The 19,578-nt window shown below is 39.6% G+C and overlaps 1 protein-coding gene across 3 annotated transcripts in view; it reads right to left on the bottom strand.

Annotated features, from left to right (window-relative positions):
• ATP7A (ATPase copper transporting alpha) overlaps positions 1-19,578 on the bottom strand; it is a 135,891-nt gene that overhangs the window by 85,746 nt on the left and 30,567 nt on the right. The window lies entirely within an intron of this gene.

The following is a 19,578-nucleotide window of genomic DNA, read 5'->3' as shown; positions in this document are numbered from 1 at the left end:
AAAGGCACTGGATAATTCACCCAGGAAGTAAGTATTGAGGAGTCCACAATGTGTGAGCACAAACAAAAATTATATTAATTAAGCCACTTTTCCCACTACATCTTAATTTAAGTCACATCAACTCTGAATACATATTTCTTTCTGCTTTCGTAATTCACCTGCATTGTTTTTTTCAAAACTCTACTTAAATTGGACTTTACACATGAAACCTCGGAGGAATTCCATCTCACTCTCACTACTTCATTACATATACACACAACTCTAATTGACTTTGTTATATATGTTATGTCCCATCTTTTTCATTTTAAATGTCTTAAAGGTAGGTACAAAACCAGGAATATCTTTTGTAACATCCCATTGCATTTAGCAAAATGACTCAGAAAACAGAGTAAGATCATAAACAGTTTCATATGGTATGGAAAAAAAATGTAGGCTTCTGGGAAACAACAGTATCAAAGAGACAAATTTGGCATCCAGCTGTTAGTGATGAGTGACTCTGAGAACAAAAGCATCCAACAACACTGAGGGAAATAACTTCAAGTTATTAATATATTTTGAGCCATTCCCTAAGTAGAGATGGTAATCACCATCAGTAATATCATTTTCTAAGAGGAAGAACAATATTATTGAGAGGTGACAGCGTGCTGGCAGTCCTCACAGCCCTCGCTCGCTCTTGGCGCCTCCTCTGCCTGGGCTCCCACTTTGGTGGCATTTGAGGAGCCCTTCAGCCCACCGCTGCACTGTGGGAGCCCCTTTCTGGGCTGGCCAAGGCCGGAGCCGGCTCCCTCAGCTTGCAGGGAGGCATGGAGGGAGAGGCGCGAGTGGGAACCGGGGCTGGGCACAGCGCTTGCGGGCCAGCTGGAGCTCCGGGTGGGCGTGGGCTTGGCGGGCCCCGCACTCGGAGCAGCCGGCCAGCCCTGCCGGCCCAGGTCAATGAAGGGCTTAGCACCCGGGGACAGCGGCTGCGGAGGGTGTACTGGGTCCCCCAGCAGTGCCAGCCCACCGGCGCTACGCTCGATTTCTCACAGGGCCTTAGCTGCCTTCCCGCGGGGCAGGGCTCCGGACCTGCAGCCCGCCATGCCTGAGCCTCCCACTCCCTCCGTGGGCTCCTGTGCGACCGAGCCTCCCTGATGAGCGCCGCCCCCTGCTCCACAGCGCCCAGTCCCATCGACCACCCAAGGACTGAGGAGTGCGGGCGCACGGTGCGGGACTGGCAGGCAGCTCCACCTGCAGCCCCAGTGCGGGATCCACTGGGTGAAGCCAGCTGGGCTCCTGAGTCTAGTGGGGCCTTGGAGAACCTTTATGTCTAGCTCAGGGATTGTAAATACACCAATCGGCACTCTGTATCTAGCTCAAGGTTTGTAAACACACCAATCAGCACCCTGTGTCTGGCTCAGGGTTTGTGAATGCACCAGTGGACACTCTGTATCTAGCTACTCTGGTGGGGACTTGGAGAACCTTTGTGTGGACACTCTGTATCTAGCTAATCTGGTGGGGATGTGGAGAACCTTTGTGTCTAGCTCAGGGATTGTAAACACACCAATCAGCGCCCTGTCAAAACAGACCACTCAGCTCTACCAATCAGCAGGATGTGGGTGGGGCCAGATAAAAGAATAAAAGCAGGCTGCCAGAGCCAGCAGTGGCAACCCACTCGGGTCCCCTTCCACACTGTGGAAGCTTTGTTCTTTTGCTCTTTGCAATAATTCCTGCTGCTGCTCACTCTTTGGGTCCACACTGCCTTTATGAGCTGTAACACTCACCGCGAAGGTCTGCAGCTTCACTCCTGAAGCCAGCGAGACCACGAACCCACTGGGAGGAACGAACAACTCCAGACGCACCGCCTTAAGAGCTGTAACACTCACTGCGAAGGTCCGCAGCTTCACTCCTGAGCCAGCGAGACCACGAACCCCACCAGAAGGAAGAAACTCCTAACACATCCGAACATCAGAAGGAACAAACTCCAGACACGCCGCCTTTAAGAACTGTAACACTCACCGCGAGGGTCCGCGGCTTCATTCTTGAAGCCAGTGAGACCAAGAACCCACCAATTCTGGACACATTATGACTAGATGATCATCTCTGGTTTGGAAACAGAAACTACAGAAATTGAGTACAAAACATGGCACATATGAAGTCTGATTGTTCAAAACCACTTCTTAAAGCTAGTCACAGAAGCTCAAACATCATTCTAAAATTCCCCTAAAATAATCAGCACTTATAATTTGGGAAAGGCTCCTGTATTCTCAGTAATCATGCAGTAAGATTTAATTCTTTTTGGGAGTTTTGTTTTGTTTTGCTGTTGTTTTTGTTTCTTGAGACAGAGTCTTGCTCTGTCGCCCAGGCTGGAGTGCAGTGGAGCAGTCTCAGCTCACTGCAACCTCCACCTCCCAGGTTCAAGTGATTCTCCTGCCTCAGCCTCCTGAGTAGCTGGGACTAAAAGCAATGCCACCAGGCCCGGGTAATTTTTGTATTTTTAGTAGAGATGGGGTTTCACCATGTTGGCCAGGCTGATCTCGAACTCCTGACCTCAAGTGGTCCACCCGCCTCAGCCTCCCAAAGTGCTGGGATTACAGGCATGAGCCACCACGCCCAGGCTTAATCCTTTTTTGGATACAATTCTATCTGCACAATTTGTGATCCTTGTGGTAATCAAGGAAATTCTAATTAAAACCACAATGAATATAATGCACCTCCATCAGGTAGATAAAAATCTCAAAATCTGACAATACCAAGTGTTGGTGAGTATATGGAGAAACAGGATCTCTCTTGTTCCGTTGGTTAGAGTATAAATTAGTACAATTATGGAAACTGCTTCATGATAGCTGGTAGAGTTGAAAATATGCATATATTAAAACTCAGCATTTTCTCTCCTAAGCATAGTACCCTAGACAGAGTCTCACACATGTGCACAAGGAAACAAGAACAAAAATGCTCATTGCAACAATGTTGCTAATAGTTAAAACTCTGGAAATAATCTAGATGTCCATCAACAAGGAAATGACAAAATTGGTTGTGGTATATTTGTAATGAAACATAATATAGAAGTTAAAATGAATGAACTAGAATTGTGATTCTCACTGAGAGAAGGGGTGATGTCACCACCAATAGGACATTTCAAAATGTCTGGAGACACTTTTGGTTGTCACAACTCAGAGTGCAGCAAGGGAGTACTACTGGCATCTAGTGCATAGAGGCCATGGATACTGCCAATTATCCTGTAATGGACAAGAAAGCCCCTCACAACAAAGAATGATCTGGCCCCAAATGTCTATAGCACTGACAATGAGAAAGCTTGAAGTAGAGCTACAAGTAGCCACAGGGATAAATCCCATAAACATAGTTTAGAAAAAAAAGTTTCAGAAGAAAGTCAAACTGTCCCTGTTTGCAGGTGGCATGATCTTATACACAGAAAGCCCTAAAGAATCTACTAAAAAACAGAACTAAAAAATAAATTCAGTAAAGTCACAGGATACGAAATCAACTTATTAAAATCAGTAGTGTTTCTATATACTAATAGCAAACCACCTGAAAAAAAATTAAAAAATTCCATTTACAATTGCTACATAAAAAAAAAAGATACTTAGGAATAAACTTAACTAAGGAGGTGAAAGATCTCTACACTAAAAGCTATAAAATACTGGCTGGGTGCGGTGGCTCACGCCTGTAATCCCAGCACTTTGGGAGGCTGAGGCGAGCAGATCACCTGAGGTCAGGAGTTCGAGACTAGCCTGGCCAACATGGAGAAACCCTATGTCTTCTAAAAATACAAAATTAGCTGGGCATGATGGTGCACACCTGTAATCCTAGCTACTTGGGAGGCGGAGGCAGGAGAATCACTTGAACCCTGGAGGCAGAGGTTGCAGTGAGCTGAGATCATGCCATTGCATTCCAGCCTGGGTGACAAAGTGAGACTCTGTCTCCAAAAAAAAAAAAAAAAAAAACAAACAAACAAAAAAAACTATAAAACATTGATGAAAGAAATTGAAGAAGACAGAAACAAATGAAAAGCTATCCTATGTTCATGGATTGGAAGAATTAATATTGTTAAAATGGCCATACTACCCAGAGCAATCTACAGACTTAATGCAATCCCTATAAAAATATCAATGACAGTCTTCACATAGGAAAAAACTACCCTAAAATTCATATGGAATGACAAAAGTCCCCAGATAGCCAAAGCAATCTGAAGCAAAAAGAACAAGGCTGGAGGCATCACACTACCTGACTTGAAAATATACTACAAGGCTATAGTAATCAAAGCAGCATAGTATTGGTATAAAAACAGGCACATACACAATGGAACAGAATAGAGCCCTAAAATAAATTCATGCACCTACAGCCATCTGATTTTCCAAAAAAAGGTGTTCAGAACACTGTTAGTCCATTTTTGCATCACTATAAGGAAATACCTGAGATCGGGCAATTTATAAAGAAAAGAGAATTTATTTGGGCTCATGGTTGTACAGGCTATACAGAAGCATGATGCTGGCATTTGCTTCTTGTGAGGGCCTCAGGAAGCTTACAATTATGGCAGAAGGCGAAGGTATGCCAGCATGTCACATGGCAAGAGAATGGGCAAGAGAGACAGGGGGAGGTCCCAGAATCTTTTAAACAACCAGATTTCTCCTTCCTGTAAGAGATGGCGAAAAACAAACTAACAAACAAACAAAAACAAAACCCACCATATCTTGCTTATCACCAAGGACATGGTGCCAAACCAGTCATGAAGGATCTTCCCCCATGATCCAATCACCTCCCACAAGTCCCACCTCCAACACTGGGAATCACATTTCAACATGAGATTTGGAAAGGACAAACATCCAAACCATATCAAACACACACTGCTCTCTTCAATAAGTGGTGCTGAGAAAATTGAATAGCCACATGCAGAAGAATGAGACTAGACCCCTACCTCTCACCATATACAAAAATCTACTCAAAATGGATTAAATGCTTAAATATAAAATCTGAAACTATGAAACTACTAAAAAAAAACATGCAGGAAATGTTTTACAGCATTGGGCTTAGCAAGGAAGTTTTGAGTGGACCTCAAAAGCACAGACAACAAAAGCAAAAGTAGACAAATGAGATTACATAAAACTGAAAAGCTTTTGCACAGCAAAGGAAACAATTAACAAAGTAAAGAGACAATCTACAGAATGGGAGAAAATATTTACAAACTATACATTTATCAAGGGGTTAATATCCAGAATATATAAAGAACTTAACGACCACAAAATAAGACTCGTCATTTGGTCATTTTTTAGTCAGGTTATTTTGTGGTAGTTAAGTTCTTTATATATTCTGGATATTAACCCCTTGATAAATGTATAGTTTGTAAATATTTTCTCCCATTCTGTAGATTGTCTCTTTACTTTGTTAATTGTTTCCAATGACGAGTTAATGGGTGCAGCACACCAACATGGCATATGTATACATATGTAACAAACCTGCACGTTGTGCACATGTACCCTAAAACTTAAAGTATAATAATAATAAAATTTTTTAAATGACCAAAAGACTTTAATAGAGATTTCTCAAAAGAAGACATACAAATACCCAACAAGCACATGAAAAAACACTCAACATCACTAATTGTGTTAGGCTGCTCTTGCATTGCTATAAAGAAATACCTGGCCAGGTGCAGTGGCTCACACCTGTAATCCCACCACTTTGGGATGCCAAAGCAGGCAGAATGCTTGAGCCCTGGAGTTTGAGACATGCCTGGGCAACACGGCAAAACTCAGTCTCTACAAAAAATACAAAAATTAGCCGGGTGTAGTGGCACACACCTGTATTCCCAGCTACCTGGAGGCTGAGGTGGGAGGATCATGTAAGCCCAGGAGGTCAAGGCTGTAGTGAGCTGTGACTGGGTCACTGCACTCCAGCCTAGGTGAAAGAGCAAGACCCTGTGTCAGTTAAAAAAAAAAAAAAAAAAAGAAAGAAAGAAAGAAATAACTGAGACTGGGTAATTGATAAAGAAAAGAGGTTTAATTGACTCACAGTTCTGCAGGCTGTACAAGTATGGTGTCAGTATCTGCTCAGCTTCCAGTGAAGCCTCAAGGAGCTTTTGTTCATGGTGGAAGGTGATGTGGGAGCAAGAGAGACAGAATGGGAGGTGCCACACACTTTTGAACAACCAGATCTCATGTGAACTCACTCATCACCAAGGGGATAGTGCAAAGCCATTCATGAGGGATATGCCTCCATGTTCCAAACACTTCCCACTAGGCTCCACCTCCAACACTGGGGATTACATTTCAACATGAGATTTGGCCAAGACACAGATCCAATCCATACCACTGATCACCAGGAAAATGCAAATGAAAACCACAAGGAGATACCAACTCACTCCAGTTATTATCAAAATAACAAAAGAAAAGGGGTGGTGACGATATGGAGAAAAGGGAACCCTTATACACAGTTGGTGGGATTGTAAATTAGTATAGCCACTATGGAAAACAGTAGGGTGATTCCTCAAAAAATTGAAAATTGAACTACCATATGATCCAGCAATCCCACTACTGGGTATTTATTCAAAGGAAATGAAATTGGTATGTTGAAGAGATTATCTGCACTGCCATGTTTATTGCAGCAGTATTTGCAATAGCCAAAATATGGAATCAATCCATGTCCAACAATGGATAAATGCATAAACAAAATATGTATATATATATATACATGGAATACTATTCAGCCATAAAAAAGAATTCTGCCATCTGTGACAACATGGATGGACCTGGAAGACATCATGTTAAGTGAAATAAGCCAGACACAGAAAGACAAATACCACATGATCTTGCTCATGTGGAATTTCAAAAAAAAAAAAAAAAAAAGGTTGCTGTCATAGAGTAGAACAGTGGTTACCAGAGACTGGGGAGGGAAGGATGGAAAGAGGTTGGTAAATGGGACAAGGTCACATTTAGATAGAAGGAATAAGTTCTGGTGTTTTTATTGTACAGTAGGTTGAGGATTGTTAACAGTAAGGTATTGTACATTACAAAATAGCTGGATGAGAGGCTTTTGAATGTTCTCATCACAAAGCACTGATAAATGTATGAGGTGATAGATATGCTAAACACCCTGATTTGATCATTGTACAACATGTAGATGTATCAAAACATCAAATTGTACCCCATAAATATGAATAATTATAATGTGCCACAAAATAATTTTAAAAACAAATGAACTAGAAGTATTTTTATGTATCAATATATGTTGATACATAAATGCATGTTCTAAGAAAACAATGTTCTAAGAAAAACGTTCTAAGAAACATTGTTCTAAGAAAACAATGTTCTAAGAAAAATGCAAATGACAAAGTGATAGTTTGATACCATCTAATACATTTTAAAATATGCAAGACAAAATAAAACAATGCTTATGAATAAAAAATAAAATAAAATGTTGATGTTACGTACAAAAAAAGATACAAAGGTTTAAAAACATAAAACAATGTTATACATTGTTTTTGTATGCACACATATATAGTTGTGATAGTAAAAATATAAAAATGTGCACAGACATGATAAACTCCAAATTCAATAGATTGAGGGGAGAGAGGGGAGAGGAGTGACTTGAGAGGAGCACAAAGGGGAAATGCAACTATATATTTAATGTTTAACTTCTTAGGCTGGGTAGTAAATACACAGGTATGTCATAGGACTACCTATACTCATTGTAGGCCTAAATTATTTCATCTCATAAAGCCAACTCATTTTAATGGGAAATGAAAAAGAAAAAAATAGGAAGTATGCAGAAATTAAGAGAAAAGTTACTGAAACTGAAATAATTCAATAAGTAAGACCAATGATAAAGTCATATATATAAAAAGCCCAAATAACCCGTTTTATTATACCAAGGCTATAAAAACATGCTTATTTTATTAAATAAATAGATGATTTCCAGCTATGCAAATAACATTCAACTAGTTGCCTTCAAGGTATCTATATAATATTTCCAGATCAATTAATTTTTTTCCTGCCCATTCACTTTTATTTAAAATTGCTACATTCTAAAATGAAAACAAAAGGGGAAAGCATTAGCTTCTCTATTATTTTATATAATTCATCCTTTTCTTTTAAATTGTATAAACCTCTAAAATGAAAATTAATCTTATTACTTAACTTGTTTCCAAAATACTGAGTGTCTAATTTCTTTCATCAAACAACCAGTATTATATAAAGAGAGGACTAAGATTCCAGATGAAACAACTGAAGTAGGGAGGTGTATGTTTTGAAAAATAACAGTTCTTGCCAGGCACAGTTGCTCACGCCTGTAAACCTAGCACTTTGGGAGGCCAAGGTGGGCAGATCATGAGGTCAGGAGTTCGAGACCAGCCTGGCCAATATGGTGAAACCCTGTCTCTACTAAAAATACAAAAATTAGCCAGGCGTGGTGGCACACGCTTGTAATCCAGCTACTCCGAGAGTGAGGCAGAGGCAGAAGAATCACTTGAACCCGGGAGGCAGAGGTTGCAGTGAGCCAAAATCACGCCACTGCACCCCAGCCTGTGCGACAGAGTGAGACTCCGTCTCAGGAAAAAAAATAAAATAAATAACAGTTTTTTTCATTTGACCATTCCTAAAAGATTAGGTAGCAATACTTAAACACATTAATAAGGTCAAAAAAGAACAGAACATTCCAATTAAAAGGCAATGTACTTCACTGGTCATTTTTGTTACTCCTAGACTAGTCATAACATCTCTACAAATAAGTTGTCCTATGATAACAATACAGATGCTTCAGATTCCTATAGCACCGCATGCATCTCACAACAATCCTGCTATGTAAATAGAATCACAACCTCCTTTTAAAATTAAGGAAGCTAAAGCTGAGACTTGTCTATGTTCATACAGGCAATTCAGGCTTAACAATAACCTCAAAAGGATTAACTTAACAGGGCAATGTGTGCAAAAGTCATAAAGTAAAAACAGCCAAAGGTGAGAGTGGTGTGGAGAGAATGCTTGAAAAATACCAATACCCTGCAATAAACACAGGTAGAGACAGGTTCCCCAAAAGTGAGAAATATGCCTCAAGTATCTATGTGCCTTTCCAACAGGGGCTGAGCAACTGCTGCCATGTCAATAATAGACAAAAGGTAGAAACATGTTTTTAGTGTGTGTGGAACTTCTCTTGCAAAGCAGCTATCATTATCTCAGGAAGGTAGGGGGAAGTAGAATTCAACTACTTGAAATTACAAATGAGTCAGCTACTTTTCAACAATGTTATGTGTTAAATATGGTCTTGGTGCAGGAATCTTAGAGTCTATGAAGGCTATTTGGTGATTGGAATGCCTCCTCTCCCTCATCAAAACAATCACCTGATTACACATGTAATACCCATGTAACAAACAAGCACATGTACCCCCAAATATAAAAATATTAAAAGAAAATTTATTTTTAAATCACCTGATTCAACTTGTCAGACACAATCTATGTCTAAATCAAGAACTGCCTGTAATGTTATTGCTTTCTTCTAAGACAAATTTACTTCTAAGACAAAATAGTGCCAAAACCAACAAATGCAAAAACATTAAATGCCTATGAAAACGAAAATAACTGTCAGTATTTAACCACTTATGTAGAATAAGTTGAAAAAACAGGCTAGACATGGCACACGCCTGTAATCCCAGCACTTTGGGAGGTCGAGGTGGGTGGATTGCTTCGAGACCAGCCTGGGAAACATAGTGAAACCGTGTCTCCACAAAAAAATCCAAAAATTAGCTGAGCACGGTGGCGCACCCCTGTAGTCCCAGCTACTCAGGAGGCTGAGGTGGGAGGATCGCTTGAGCCCAGGAGGCAGAGGTTGCAATGAGCCAAGATCATGCCACTGCCCTCCAGCCTGGGCAACAAAGTGAGACTATCAAAAAAAAAAAAAGGAAAAAGAAAAAACACTTATTTTATATTTATCATAACTTGTTAAGAATAAACTACAAGAAAACAATAAAAGTTTGGTGAGGCTGAAAAGGACAACTCAGTTTGGCCAAACATTTCGAGTATACCATTAATTTTATAAAAGTCATTACTAAAAAATAATGATGCTAAATGCTAATTACCCAACCAGACACTAAAGAGTCTTTAAAAGTTTTAATTATTAAAAAGTCTTGTGCTAAGAAAACAACCTGATGTTATGGGCTAAGGACCTTAAAAGACAACTCACCAAAGGAGATATACAGATAATATATAAGCATATGAAAAGATGCCCCACATCATACGTCATCAGCGAAATGCAAATTAAAACAATGATGAGACACTACTACATATCTATTATTAGTTGAATGGCCAAAATCCAGAATGCTGACAACACCAAATGCTAAAGAGGATGTGGAGCAATAGGAATGCTCATTTAATGCTAGTGGAAATGCAAAATAGTACAGGCACTTTGGAAGACAGTTGGGCAGTTACTTACAGAACTAAATATAATTTACCATACAATCCAGCAATTGCACTCCTTGGTATTTGCCCAAAAGAGTTGAAAACTTATGTCTACACCAAAACTGCACACAGATGTTTATAGCAACTTTATTCATAATTGCTGACACTTGGAAGCAACCAAGATACCCTTTAGTAGGTGAATGGATAAATAAACTGTGGTGCAGCAAGGCAATCAAATATTATTCAGCACACACATTAAAGATGAGCTATCCATAAAAAAACGTGGAGGAAACTTATATGTGCATTACTAAGTGAAAGAAGCCAATCTGAAAAGGCTACATACTGTACCTTCTGCTCAATTTTGCTGTGGACCTAAAATTACTCTAAAAAATTGCCTATTAAAAAAAAAGTATTGGCCAGGCACAGTGGCTCACGCCTATAATCCCATCACTTTGGGAGGCCAAGGCAGGCGGATCACCTGAAGTCAGGAGGTTGAGACCAGCCCGGCCAACATGGCGAAACCCGTCTCTACTAAAAAAATACAAAAATTAGCTGGGCATGGTGGTACATGCCTGTAGTCCAAGCTACTTGGAAGGCTGAGGCAGGAGAATCACTTGAACCCGGGAGGCAGAAGGTGCAGTGAGCCGAGATTGCACCACTGCACTCCAGCCTGGGTAACAGAGAGAGACTCTATCTCAAAAAAACAAAACGGTCTTGTGCTGATGTCAGAATATAAAGATCCTTGCAACAGAACAGAAAGTTCCAGAAACATACATATGTGTGTATATAAGAATTCAGTATATAACAAGGGCAGCAATTCAAATCACTGAGAAAATCAGTAAGTGGTGCTGGGATAATATGCTAACCATTTAATAATTGTGAACATTTTTAGAAACCATCTTACAATCTTTAAATTCATTCCAAGTTGAACAAGATGTAAAAATAAAAAGTAAAAAATACTAGAAAAATATAAAAATAAGTATTACCTAACAACAACAAAACACTGGGTGGGGAAAGCATTTCTAAGCATAAGCCAAAACAGAAACTGTAAAGGAAAAGAGATTAAAATGTAATTAAATGAAATTTTAAAATTTTGTGTGGCAAAAACCACCATGTAAACAAACTGCAAAAACATATGCATGGAGTTTCTTTTTGGATTAATAAAAATATTCTGTAATTAGATAGTGATGATAGTTGCACAAATCTGTGAACATACTAGAAATCACTGAATTTGACTTTTTAAATTTTTTTTTAATTTTTTTCTTTTTTGAGACAGAGTCTCGCTCTGTTACCAGGCTGGAGTGCAGTGGCGTGATCTTGGCTCACTGCAACCTCCACCTCTCGGGTTCAAGTGATTCTCCTGCCTCAGCCTACCAAGTAGCTGGGACTATAGGCGTGCGCCTCCACACCGGGCTAATTTTTGTATTTTTAGTAGAGACAGGGTTTCACCATGTTGGCCAGGATAGTCTCGATCTCCTGACCTTGTGATCTGCCCACCTCGGCCTCCCAAAATGCTGGAATTACAGGCGTGAGCCACTGCGCCTGGATGACATTTTTTTAATAATGAATTTATGGTATGTTAAATTATATCTCAAAAAATATATATGCCAGACAATTGACAAAAGAAAACCAAAATGCCAATACACATGAAGTTACTCCACCTCACTAATAACTTTTAAAATCTAAATTAAAACAGCTAAAATTAAAAATTAAAATAATTAATTAAAACAGCTAAGATACCTTATTCCCCCTAGTAGATTGCTCACATGTGTCCATTACTATGTGGCTTAAAACAGAACAAAACTGGAAATGATCTAAATTTTTTATGATAGGATATTAATTAAATAAACTCTAGTGCATCACAGTGTAACACTTGTCATATTTTTGGCTACCCAGCATATAAACACACATCCCATGCCAAGAAAATGCCCCCACCGCAAGCGTCCTAGAAATAAACAGTACAACCCTGGCTCCCATTATTAAAACCAAAGCATGTGTGTTGTGGGAGGAAGGGAGAAGGGAGGAGACCGATATTCCTTTTCCCTGTCCCCTTGAAGCTGAGATGCTTCTAAATGATTCTAGATTTGGCTAGTTGGACGCTTCTGCCCAGGATTTTGAATCATGAGAAAGTGACATGAATACACAAGGACAGATGAAGAGAATTCTCAGCACAGGCAGCAATACAGTCAAGATGCCAGAAGTGGCACTGGCAAAAGTCCTGAGAAAGCCAGTGCCAGTGAAGAGGTCCTCACTAGACTTCCTGGGGCATGTCCTTGGCGTGTGTTAGTCTCATTGTGTTCCTACCTATTTTCCAAGCCTGGTTGACTCTGATTGCTCTGTTGTCTCTATAAGCAATCCAAATAGCCTAACCAATAAATTCAGTTTCTCGTTAAGCGAGTCACCTGCTTTATGTTGTCTTCAAGTAAGAACCCAGCCTAATGCATGTATAATAAATACCATGTGGCCATTAAAAACAATGATGTAGATTTCTATTTTCAGACAAGAAAAACGTTAGGATACATTAAGAAAAAGCAAATTTTACTCTGCAAAAAGTTATCTTAACCAACCTCCAATGGGTTAACTGATGGTCTCTTTTGTATCACTAAAATATTCAGATGCCCACAGCATGCTTAGTACTTAGATGCACAGTCCTTGTTGCACCAGTACAATTGTTGGCATATAGAAATTTAGCTGTGTTTGCCCTCAAGCTGTTTATGTCCACTGAACTTCTCATGGCCAAGTGATTTAATTAAATATTATGTACACTGATTAAATAACAGCATAAAGGAGAGTTGTTCTTTCTATGAAAACAAAGTTGAATGTATTAGGAATGTTCAATAAGGTGAATAGCAAAGTTATTGCTAAAATAGCTGTACATGAAGCAACTTTAAGAGATTGGGTGGTAATAATAAAAACCTAAAAGAACTCTCATCTCTTAAATTTGTCCTCTATTTTAATAAAACCAAACTAGAAGATAGAAATCTGGAATGAAGCAATATGGGTGTGGTTTATACAAGGAAGGAAAGGAAGAATTCCAAAGGACCCATATGCAAAGAAAAGGTTGTGGCCCTACATATAAATATTGGAGAATAAGGCTGGGCGCAGTGGCTTACGCCTGTAATCCTAGCATTTTGGGAGGCCAAGGTGGCAGACTGCCTGAGCTCAGGAGTTCGAGACCAGTCTGGGCAACAAGGTGAAACCCTGTCTCTATTAAAATACAAACAATGAGCTGAGTGTGGCGGCGTGCGTTTGTGGTCCCAGCTACTCGGGAGGCTGAGGCAGGAGAACTGCTTGAACCTGGGAGGCGGAGGTTGCAGTGAGCCAAGATCACGCCACTGTACTCCAGCCTGGGCGACAAAGCAAGACTCCGTCTCCAAAAAAAATAAATAAATACAATAAATACAAATAAATATTGGAGAAAAAATGAACATATGTTTTAGGTTTTAAAAAAAATGACTAGGCTATATTTACATAATTTTTATGATTTCCTTCTTCAACTGACCAACCATGGTAGAGAGTTTCTACCAAGTTTCCATTGTCTGTGAGGAAAGAGCCTGGACCATATCACACGACAAAGAAGAAAAAACTACCGACTTTCACTTTGTCCTTCCCATCATCGAATTTTCCCCAGTGTTTGCCCTATAAAGCCATGGCTGCAATGTCCTATTATAAATGGATATGTCCATTAGGTTTTGCTGCTATTCTTTAAGTTGCTGCCATTCAGAATACTCAGTAGAAGTCAGAGATGATTTTCCTCACACACAGTTTTATACAACATTTGTCTTTTCTCTCAAAATATGTATGGGCTATAGCAAAATGACTATTTTCTGAGAAAGGCAGACACTTTTTTTAAAAGACTTTTTAGCCAGGCGCGGTGGCTCACGCCTGTAATCCCAGGACTTTGGGAGGCCGAGGCAGGCGGATCACAAGATCAGGAGATCGAGACCATCCTGGCTAACATGGTGAAACCCCGTCTCTACTAAAAATACAAAAACATTAGCCGGGCGTAGGGACGGGCGCCTGTAGTCCCAGCTATTTAGGAGGCTGAGGCAGAAGAATGGCATGAACCTGGGAGGTGGAGCTTGCAGTGAGTCGAGATCATGCAACTGCACTCCAGCCTGGGTGACAGAGCAAGACTCCGTCTTAAATAAATAAATAAATATTTTTAAATTGTGGTAAAATGGCCGGGCATGGTGGCTCACGCCTATAATCCCAGCACTCTGAGAGGCTGAAGCGGGCGATCACCTGAGGTCAGGAGTTCCAAACCAGCCTGGCTAACATGGTAAAACCCCGTTTCTACTAAAAATACAAAAAAATTAGCTGGGTGTGGTGGCGCACACCTGTAATCCCAGCTACTCGGGAGGCTGAGGCAGGAGAATCGCTTGAACCCGGGAGACAGAGGTTGCAGTGAGCCGAGATCGCACCATTGCACTCCAGCTTGGGCAACAAGAGCAAAACTCTGTCTCAAAAAAAAAAATTGGCCGGGCATAGTGGCTCATGCCGGTAATCCCAGCATTTTGGGAGGCTGAGGCGGGCAGATCATGAGGTCAGGAGTTCGAGACCAGCCTGGCCAACATGGCGAAACCCGTCTCTACTAAAAATACAAAAATTGCCAGGTGTGGTGATGGGCGCCTGTAATCCCAGCTACTCAGGAGGCTGAGGCAGGAGAATCACTTGAACCTGGGAGGCGGAGTTTGCAGTGAGCCGAGATTGTGCCATTGCCCTCCAGCCTGGGCTACAAGAGCAAGACTCTGTCTCAAAAAAAAAAAAAATGTGGTAAAATACACATAACATAAAATTTACCATTTTAACCATTTTTATATGTAAAATTTAGTGGAATTAAGTACATGCATATTGTTGTGCAACCATCGCCATCATCCGTCTTCAGAACTTTTTCATCTTCCCAAATTCAAAATCTGTACCTATTAAAAAATAACTCCCTATTCTCCCTCCCCCTCAGACCCTGGTAACCACGGTACTACTTTATGTCTCTATGATTTTAACTACTCTAGGTACTCCACATAAGTAAACTCATATAATATTTGTCCTATTGTGGCTGGCTTATTTCATTTAGCATAACACATTCAAAGTTCACCCATGTAGTATCATGTGTCAGAATTTCATTCCTTTTTAAAGCTAATGCTCTATTGTATCATATATACATATTCATACCGCATTGTGTTTATTCATTCATCTGTTGATGGACATTTGAGCTGCTACCACCTTTGGGCTACTATGAATAATGCTGCAATGAACACTGGTATACAAATATCTGTTGAAATCCCTACTTCAAATTGTTTTGGGTATACATCCGGAAGTGGAGCTGCTAGATCATGTGGTAATTCTATATTTAATATTTTTAGGAACCACTATACTGTTTTCCACCATGACTGGACCATTTTACGTATCATCAACAATGCACAAGAGTTCCAGTTTCTCGCCAACACTTGATATTTTCTGAGTTTTTTTTTTTTTTTAGTAATAGCCATCCTAGTGGATGTGAAGTGGTAACACACTTATTTTTTTATATTTCAGAAACTTCAATGAAGAATTGAAGAATCAAAATTAACTACAAATAAATGGAAAGATACATTTCATTGTCAGTCATTTCCTTGTTATTTTATTTCATTTATAATGTATTTTTATAATTTTTCTTGACTATTTCCCCTTTTCTGATTTTCTGGCAAGAACTGGTTGTAATATATACTTTAAATGTGAAATAATTGGCTTTGATTTCTATTTCATGAACAATCAGCTTAATAGGTTAGTACAATAACTTGGAATGAGTTCAAAGGGATCAAGATAAAAGGATGTAACAACTGGTCATTAGTGGATGTTCTTGGTTCATCATATGCTTATTTTTAGAGTGGATATAAAAAAGGAAATGGAATTTTTTTTTTTTTTTGAGACAGAGTCTCACCCTGTCGCCCAGGCTGGAGTGCAATGGTGCAATCTCGGCTCACTGCAATCTGCCTCCCGGGTTCAAGTGATTCTCCTGCCTCAGCCTCCTGAGTAGCTGGGATTACAGACACGTGCCACCATACCTTGCTAAGTTTTGAATTTTTTTGTAGAGATGGGGTCTCACTATGTTGCCCAGGCTGGCATCAAATTTCTGGACTCAAGCAATCCTCCCGCTTCGGTCTCCCAAAGTGCTGTGATTACAGGTGTGAGTCACAGTGTCCAGCCTACCTCATCTTTTTTGACAAATATGTCTGTGATTGAAGTGCAAAATCTAATGAAAAAAGCATTACCGCATATGAACACGTAAGATGACCTTAGGGGTGGGAACTAGCCATCAAAGATCCTGAGGTTAAAAAATTGTAACTCAATCCATCTTATCCCACCTGTAAATTTATTTTACGTCACACCTTTGGATGAACAGTAAAACTCATAATTAAACATATATTTTTATTCTTGAAAAAAACTTGTAATCTTAGAAATATAACACTATAGAATCTTAATATAGGTCTTAATAAAAGTCAGCAAATAATATTATCCTTTCAGTATTGACCTATTAAAATAATTTGGCAAATTACAATTCTGCTACTATGTAGCTCTGCAATTTTATTATGTAATTCTGGTCAATTAGTACATGTCTACAGGGACTCTGGCCTATAAACACAACATAAAGAGTTATCAAGGCAGATAAACGTTAAATAGTAATGAGCTATATCAGTTATCTAAAATATAAGAAAGATTTATAAAGTCAAAGATAATTGCCAGGCTAGGCATGGTGGCTCACACCTGTAAACCCAGCACTTTGGGAGGCCAAAGTGGGCGGATCGCTTGAGTCCCGGAATTTGAGACCAGCCAGGGCAACATGGCGAAACACCGCCTCTACAAAAAATACAAAAAAGTTAGTTGGGTGTGGTAGTGTATGACTGTGGTCCCAGCTATTCAGGAGGCTGAGGTGGGAGGATCACCTGAGCCAGGCAGGCAGTGGTTGCAGTGAGCCAAAACGGCACCACTGCACTCCAGCCTGGGTGACAGAGTCAGATCTTATCTCAACAAAACAAAACAAAACATTAAATAACATCCTCGGCCAGGTGTGGTGACTTATGCCTGTAGTCCCAGCACTTTGGGAGGCTGAGGCTGAAGCAGGCAGATCACCTGAGGTCAGGAGTTCAAGACCAGCCTGGCCAACATGGTGAAATCCCATTTCAATTAAAAATACAAAAATTACCTGGGTGTGGTGGCAGGTGCCTGTAATCCCAGCTACTTGGGAGGCAGAGGCAAGAGAAATTGCTTGAGCCTGGGAGGCAGAGGTTGCAGTGAGCCAAGATTGTGCCAGTGCACTCCAGCCTGGGCAACAAGAGCAAAACTCCATCATACATACATACATACATACATGCATACATACATACATACTATACTGAGGAATGACACAACTGTCCACAAAGCTAAGTCACTTTCACTGGCAGACTTGAGCCCGTTCAGCCAGACAACAAGGGAGAGAGCCACTTGGGGCCGGGCACAGGAGGATCACTTAAGGATTGGCGTTCAAGACCAGCCTGGGCAACACAGAAAGGTCCCGTCTTTAAATAAACTTTTTTAAAAAAATTATCTGAGCGTGGTAGTGCACCTGTAGTCACAACTACTCCAGAGGCTGAGGAAGGATTGCCTGAGCCCAGGAGTTCGAGGTTACGGTGAGCTATGATCATGTCACTGCACTCCAGCCTGAGCTACAGAGACCCTGTCTCTAAAAAAATTTTAAATTAAAAATATCACTTGGCCTATCATCCCAGCAGATGCTAAAGTCTACCAGTCGGGAGTTCTTTATAGGCACCTGAAAAGATGATCAGTTCATATATTATGTTACTTTATCCCAAACATATGCAGAAAAAGAGGGATAAACAATTACAAACTTTCTTCTGTGTACACTTTTTTCTTGCTGAAGGTTTATAGCATATGCTCTAATTTACAAACTTTTTTATTTGACATATAATGTAGTTGTTAAAAGATGTTCAACTAAACTAGTTAAAAACACAAATTTGAGAAATTTAAATACAAACTAAAACAATGACATCGTGTTTTTTTCTTATAATGTTGGCAAAAATTTAAAAGGCTTATGTATCTATTAAGGATAGTCAAGGGTATAGAAAAATATTTTATCATACTGTTAATGAAGTGTAAATCACTACAGCCTTTTTTGAAAGGCAAATCTGCAATACTTATCAACATACGACGTGTACATAACTTGACCCAGCAATTTTACTTAAAAGAATGTAGCTACAAAAATACTTACACAGATGTATAAAGTTATAGGTGTAAGCATATCTAAAATAGTTAAAATTTGGAGACTCTCTAAATGCCTATCAATTAGGGAATAGATAAATAAATTACGGTGCATTCATACTGTAGAATACTATACAGCAGTTAAGAACAACAAGCTAAATCTGCATATACTGACATGGAAGCATATCTGTGACTAGTAAAGGGTCTAGAAGAATACAAGCTGTTAATAGTGATTACCCTTTGAGGGAGTGACTATCTTTTTACTTTATGTAATCCTATATTACTTTAGTTTCATTAAAACAAGCATGTATTTTTTTATTTTTTTAATTACTTATTTTTATTTTTTGCATGTATTACTTTATTATTCAGGAAAATAATTAAGAAAATGCTGAAATTAGCCAAACATTTTCTTTGCCTGAATTGGATGCATTTATTGTCTTCTATGGCTTTGGACATTTGTAGATAGCTTTTTCCCAAACCCAAGAGTAAGCAGGTCATATACAGTTCCTGTTTAAAAGCAGAAATGAGCAAAGGTTAAAGATAACAATGAGGAAACTGCAATTAAGGAAGTGAAGAAAACAACAGTAAGAGAGGGCTGACAGAAAACATACCAAAAAAGGAATTCTTTTAGTGCTGGGCACTAAAATAATTAGCAGAATGTGATTCTTTAATTTTCAAATCTGTAAGATTACTTAATCTTAAATTTATAAGAGAATCAAAAAGAAAAACAGACACAGTTTTCTTCAATCATAAAAGGATAATTTTTAAAAAGCAGCACCAACAAGTCTCACTATAATTAGTTTAAAAGCTTAGAAAGGCAGGGCACGGTGACTTATGCCTATAATCCCAGCACCTTGGGAGGCCCCAAGGCAGGTGGATCACCTGAGGTCAGGAGTTCGAGACCAGCCTGGCCATGGTGAAACCCCGTTGCTACTAAAAAATACAAAAAGTTGCCAGATGTGGTGGT

Source organism: Nomascus leucogenys, chromosome X (assembly GCF_006542625.1).
Source record: "Nomascus leucogenys isolate Asia chromosome X, Asia_NLE_v1, whole genome shotgun sequence".
Taxonomy (NCBI): domain Eukaryota; kingdom Metazoa; phylum Chordata; class Mammalia; order Primates; family Hylobatidae; genus Nomascus; species Nomascus leucogenys.
This window is presented reverse-complemented; position numbering and strand designations above follow the sequence as displayed.